Source organism: Anoplophora glabripennis, unplaced genomic scaffold (assembly GCF_000390285.2).
Source record: "Anoplophora glabripennis isolate ALB-LARVAE unplaced genomic scaffold, Agla_2.0 scaffold8, whole genome shotgun sequence".
NCBI classification, from domain to species: Eukaryota; Metazoa; Arthropoda; class Insecta; order Coleoptera; family Cerambycidae; genus Anoplophora; species Anoplophora glabripennis.
This window is the reverse complement of record NW_019416350.1, coordinates 473,399-479,398: the sequence shown is the minus strand read 5'-3', so window position 1 is coordinate 479,398 and position 6,000 is coordinate 473,399. Positions and strand designations below refer to the sequence as shown.

General features: G+C 33.2%; 1 long non-coding RNA gene across 1 annotated transcript; it reads right to left on the bottom strand.

The window, feature by feature from the left end:
- Positions 1-8: 8 nt before the first annotated feature.
- Positions 9-1,034, bottom strand: LOC111691419. Its single transcript, XR_002762945.1, has 2 exons — positions 660-1,034; positions 9-69 (listed from the first exon to the last, which is right to left on the bottom strand). It is a non-coding gene; the product is annotated as an uncharacterized LOC111691419 (long non-coding RNA).
- Positions 1,035-6,000: the final 4,966 nt, after the last annotated feature.

Here is a 6,000-nt window from a genome sequence, read left to right as displayed (position 1 = left end):
ATGTTTTAATGCCCTCCCCATTATCTTTTTCTGGGCAATTTTTTGTGCAATGTGCTTGTGAAATTCCAGCTGTAAATTTGTAGAAAAAGTATGTTAATAATACATTTACATTGTAGACGAGTGACAAAACAAAAATTTTCATTAAATACATTTAACGAGACTATTCTAATTTCATGAACTATGGATTATAATCTGTTGATATTAAATTTAATTCTAATATTCTAATAGATAATACGTAATTCTGCCTACGATTTATAATGTAATCCTTATAACTCACAATGTTGGTACAAATATTACAGACAGAGAACTATAATAAATTAATTAAATTTATGGGATACAATCCTTTGTCAGAACACCTATATACAACACATTCAAAACTAAAAATTATAGATTTGAACATATTATGTAGATTTGGTGATACCACTTATACACATCTATTACAAATAGTGATAAAAACTATTCTAATTTTTGAATGGTATTAGGCTCTATATAAAAAATATTTGAAAACATGTTTTTTTAATGCGTTCTTTAGGCATTATATAATTATTGCATGATACAAACAGTAAGAACAAAATTAGTTAATACTATATACGATTCTAACCTATATGTTTATTCTATGATATTAATACCTTAATACCAAAGGTAATTTAAATACTTACTTCTGCCAGCAGGTGGTTGATGCACGTCACTTAACTATTTTAACAAGCTTTAAATTTCATTTTCCACTTTTCAAATTAATAAAAACGTCATTGAGTCACGCACTTATAAAACAAAGAAACACAGAAAATGGCGAGATACGGGTCATGTCGTCAATATGTCATACTGCGCATGCACCATGCACTGTGCAAAGCCAAGAACCATCCCAGGATGGGATCACTCTAGAATTTGCCTAGGATATCCCAAAATTGGAGATTATTCGGCTTTTAATATCTTCATAGGATATTTCCAGGACATCCTGTTTGGATTTACCTGGGATATCCCCAACTAGGATATTGATAGGATCTACTTGTCTTATTTAAATATCATCAGGATATCCTGAGGAGTGAGATCCCCGATTAGGATATATAGGACTAAATGAGGATATCCCAGGGACGTCATGTGCTGTGTGGGTAGTGGTTCGTATAGAGTTTTTGTGTTACAAAAAGCAGCTGCTCGTCTACTTGCGGGTATCCCTATGTTAGCTCCCAGCAAGGAGATATTTGTCAGGTATAAGATTCTACCACTGACCTGCCTATCTACTTGATTCGCTTCAACTCGTTCATTCCAATTTATGTAATTTGAAATCTCATGCTGATATACATCAAAATAATAACACTAGGCATGCTGGAAATCTGGTTGGATCTTATTCGCGTATTACCCTAACCAAACGTAACAAACTTACAATCAGTCTGTTCAACAAGTTTGACAATTTTTGTAGACGAAAACAGATTAAAAACATGTCTCAAAAAACCTTTCACAGGTTTACGAAATCATTTCTTTTAAATCATTGTTTTTATACTGTGGATGAATTTTTAACTTTTATGAACACTACTCAGCCTATGTTATGACTATAAATGTACCACTTAATGTACATAAATGTCAATAAAGTTCCATCTATCTATATACATACCCAGTGGCGTGCACACATTTACATATTGTTGTACTTATGTAGATAATACATTAAAAATTTAGGGTTTCAATAAATTTCATTTTATTACTTAGTAGGTACTAGGCTAGGGGCATATCTTTTGAAAATAGGTAGATACTTTTCAACTTTTCACTTTTCATTTTACAAATGTAGAAAAACGAAGAATAATTCTGTTTTATAAAAAATGTACTTTACACAAATGTTACGCGTTTTAATAAGAAGCTTCATTTTCACTGTGCAGATTACCAACTGTTTTTTGAATATTAATTTTGAAAACAGATAATAGCAAGAAAAGTGAAAAGTAAAGAGTAAAAATAAGTTGAAAAGTACTACAAAAAACATGCCCCAGGTATTTTTTGAAGTTGTCTTTTATAATTGTTTTTTTTTTTCTGAAGTACCTATTTTTAATTTTATTTTAATATTTCTTTTTTAACTCTTTCCCCAAACCTTTATTGTCTGCAATTACATATATATTATGTAAGTAGGTATTACTTTTTTTATTTATTGGGTATTTTGACAACTGAACAGAAAAAATAATAAATAACCCCTTAAGGATCAGGCAAAATATTGATTATATAAATTTAGTTAAGCCTAACCAAAATATCTCACACTGGGAAAACAGATAATTTTCTGACGACACAATAATCACTAAAACACATCACATTTTATGTTTCGAATTTTTTATTTTACGTAGTATTACTGGTATGCATTGCTGATAATGGTGCACACTGTAGATCATCGATATCCAATAAGAGTACCTAAGTACCTACCTTCAGTTTTTGTGTTCATGACATTATTGCAATCGATAATAATATATAGTTATGTGCCAAATTTTGAGAGAAAAAAATATTTTTAGAAGTAGACTTTTATCATTTGTAACTTTTTTTAATTATCTCCTATTTCAGTGTGGTTACCATACTATACAGGGTGTCCCTATTAAATCTTCCCACCTGGAATATCATAGGTAATTAAAAAAAAACAAAAAAAAAAATGAGATACGTCGATTGTCTTAAACCTTAAACTTTAAATAGCACCCTATGTTGATGACATCTCATTTTAAAGCTTTTTCAATAATTGTACTCACGACGACATAAGTAGGTACTTAGTACGTTTTTTTAAATTTTGGTTTGGCTATGACAATAAAGTCATCAGTCACTTAAAGTATACAACTAAATATCAATGAATGGGAGAATGTTATTTTATTTTATTTTAAATTGGTTTCTCTCCGTTTCCATGCACCAATAAAATCTTTGCTCCATTTCCGAACGAACATTTCGAAGCATTTCGGGCGTTATTTGACGACATTCTTCAACAATTTCCCGATAAAAAAAATATTTCGATCTTTCGTTTATCTGTCAAAACAAAAACTTCATGCTCTGTCAGTTGAACTTTTTTACGTGTTTTACTTTAAGCGAGACAATATTGTCACAAAATCGATTGCATTCCAATTCGTGAATATGGTTTATACAGTTGCTGAGAAAGTGGAAATAATTTGTTTGTTCTACCAGAATAATGACTGTGACCGGCAGGCCGCACAGCCTTTAATGATCGTCACGACGATGCATCCTGACAAAACACTTCTCATCGGTACGTCCTGGATTTAATACATAAATTTTAGGAAACTGCATCGGTTGCATCAACGTGAACTGGTCGTACGTAATGAGGGTAATCAGGTAGCTTGTTGTCCTGGGTCACATCACAATGGAATAAAATTTGGTCAGGAAATTTGCAAGTACTTCGGGAATTTCTGTACCTAGTTGCCTCCGAATCTTAAAAATTCATAAGTATCATCCATACAAAATTAAGAATTTAATGAAGACGATGCTGATCGCAGCAGTTCTGTGAAGAAATGAATGATCGTGCTCGACGGAACCCAAATTTTTTTGTACTCAATCTCTGTTTTTCCGATGAATACCAACTGAATGGTCGAGTCAAGCGCCATAATTGACGCTGCTGGAGGTGTTACTCAGCATAGGTGCCATTTAAAGTTTAAGGGTATTTTACGCCTCTGCCTAAGGGGTAGCTTCCAAGACACCAAAACATACGCCACCACGTGTCCCTCTTGAAAAGAAAATCGACGTGTCTCAGGTTTTTTGTCTGTTTTTGTTTTAATTCCGATATTCTTCAGGTGGGAAGTTTTAGTTGGAACACCCTGTATATACATACCTTCTGTAATGAACCGCAACATTTACTGTATCTTGGTATAACTACACAGGTCATCAAATATAGAAAAAAAAACCCAAGTGCAGAGCAATATGTTGCGCGCAAAATTAAGAAGAGAACACATTAAGAGGGAAAAGGATGACAAACATTCCGAACAGGGAACTGGTGTCGATTTGGTAGATGCCACTGCTTTAGAAATATGGATTAAGCTTATTCATTACCATTGCATCAAATCAGATCTGCTCATCCGCAAAGACAACACCCAAGTGATTCTCAGAAGGTACGTAATACCTATATACCACTGCGCATCTATAAGCGTGGCAAATCAAGAGCTTTTGTTGTATCTGATGACCTACAGTTTATTTAATGTTTATGATTAGGAACCTATAACTAACTAATCTTGTTAGAAAATATATTTTTTAAATTTTCGAGTTTCTTACAGTAGGTATTACGAATTTTCTTTGCACTACATAGATGAAAGTATTGACTCGTGATTTGAGATACATCCCGAGTCTTATTTATTTTACCATTGTCTCTGTTTTAGAAAAATATCAATAATACAAAGCCTTTATAAATGATTAACAAGCCACGTGACCAGTAATTTTGTTTGGAACAGTAATTTTATATCCTTCACGTTGTCAATTAAATATCCGTAAAATCCAAAATTATTAAAATAATAAGATCGAGAGTAATTAAATGTAAGAAATTCTATTCAATCAACCAGCAATCGCATTATCTCAAGCTTAGAAGTAACAGTTTGTCATTGTAAATCGACCATTAATATTGGTGACGCCAAGATTTAGGGATTTTTCGTTACTACTACCAATCGTGCAATGTTGGGTTGCCTAAGCTCGAAGGTCACCTGACTTGTACACATTTATGAAAGCTCTGTATATTGTCCCTCTTATCACGTAGGGGCGTATAATCCAAGAAATGGATATACACATACGTCTCTACGTGATAATAGGGACAATATATATTATTAGTACCAATGAATTTACCAAATTGCTTGAAAAATATTCTAGATATCGATCTGTTAAGCTCCTGAAATTCTTATAATTTGATCAGTGTGCTGGGAGATTCATTTCGTATATAATTCAATAAATAGCAACTTTATGCATAATAAGAAATACGATTGGGATATACTGCCTTCTTGTCGTTATTACCCTTACTTACCTTATAGGTATATTTTTCCAAACTGTGTTAATCTTAGTTAATCTGACAAGCTAAATGCTTTTCTTTGGACTAGCCCACATGTACATTATTTCTGATCATGAGGACAAAGACAAAATAAAGGTGTTCAACAGTATCTTCACTGACAATATATAGCCAGGGATAAGCTATATCTTATTTGAAAAGATACAAGAGTGTCTTTTAATAACACAGGTCAACATTTAGTTTGAAATAAAACACATCGGACCAGGGGTTTTTGAGGTCGCTGATTCCGATGCCGATGTCGGTTGACCTCTATCACCTTATGTTCAAGGTCGTTTGAAGGTTAAAGTAAGAATAGGAGATGAGAAAATTGGAAAAAATGTTTACGAATACTCACCTGCCTATTTTGTCTGTTTATCTGTCTGTCTGCCTTTTTACCTGCACACCTGTTTATTTGCTTGTTAGTCTGTATTTATCTACGCCTATATTTTCTCTCTGTCCATTTACTTGACATCCTTTGTACCTACCTGTCTGTCGGTAATTTTGTCTATCTTCCTGTCTGACTAAATGACTAAATGTTTCTATTTATCTGTTTTTCTGCCACCCTCTGACTAAATGCCATATGAATCTGAAACTTCATTTTCTTCATTCTCATCTTGATTGGTTCCCAGAAAATCTGGGAGCTTTTAGTGAAGAACAAGGACAAAGAATGCACCAGGACTTGAATGAGTTTGAACAAATATATGAATGTGTTTAGGGGAAGAATATGTTAGCAGACTATTGCTGGATCTAAAGAGAGACACAAATAAAGCAAGTAAAAGAAAAGCGATTCGAAGATCATTCCAGGAACAACGTAAGCGTTCTCGTCCAAATTTTGATTAATACACTTCCGCTGAGAGAAGCGGAAAGTGTTTTTTAATCTAGTTTTTGTAAATCAGCAAAACCGAAAGAGGATGGTAGGCAGAAAGGTAAGAAGACAGACTAACGAGGAGGCAGAAGGACTATCAGTGGACATTTGGACAGAGGGCGGCAGAAAGACAGACAGATAGAAAAAT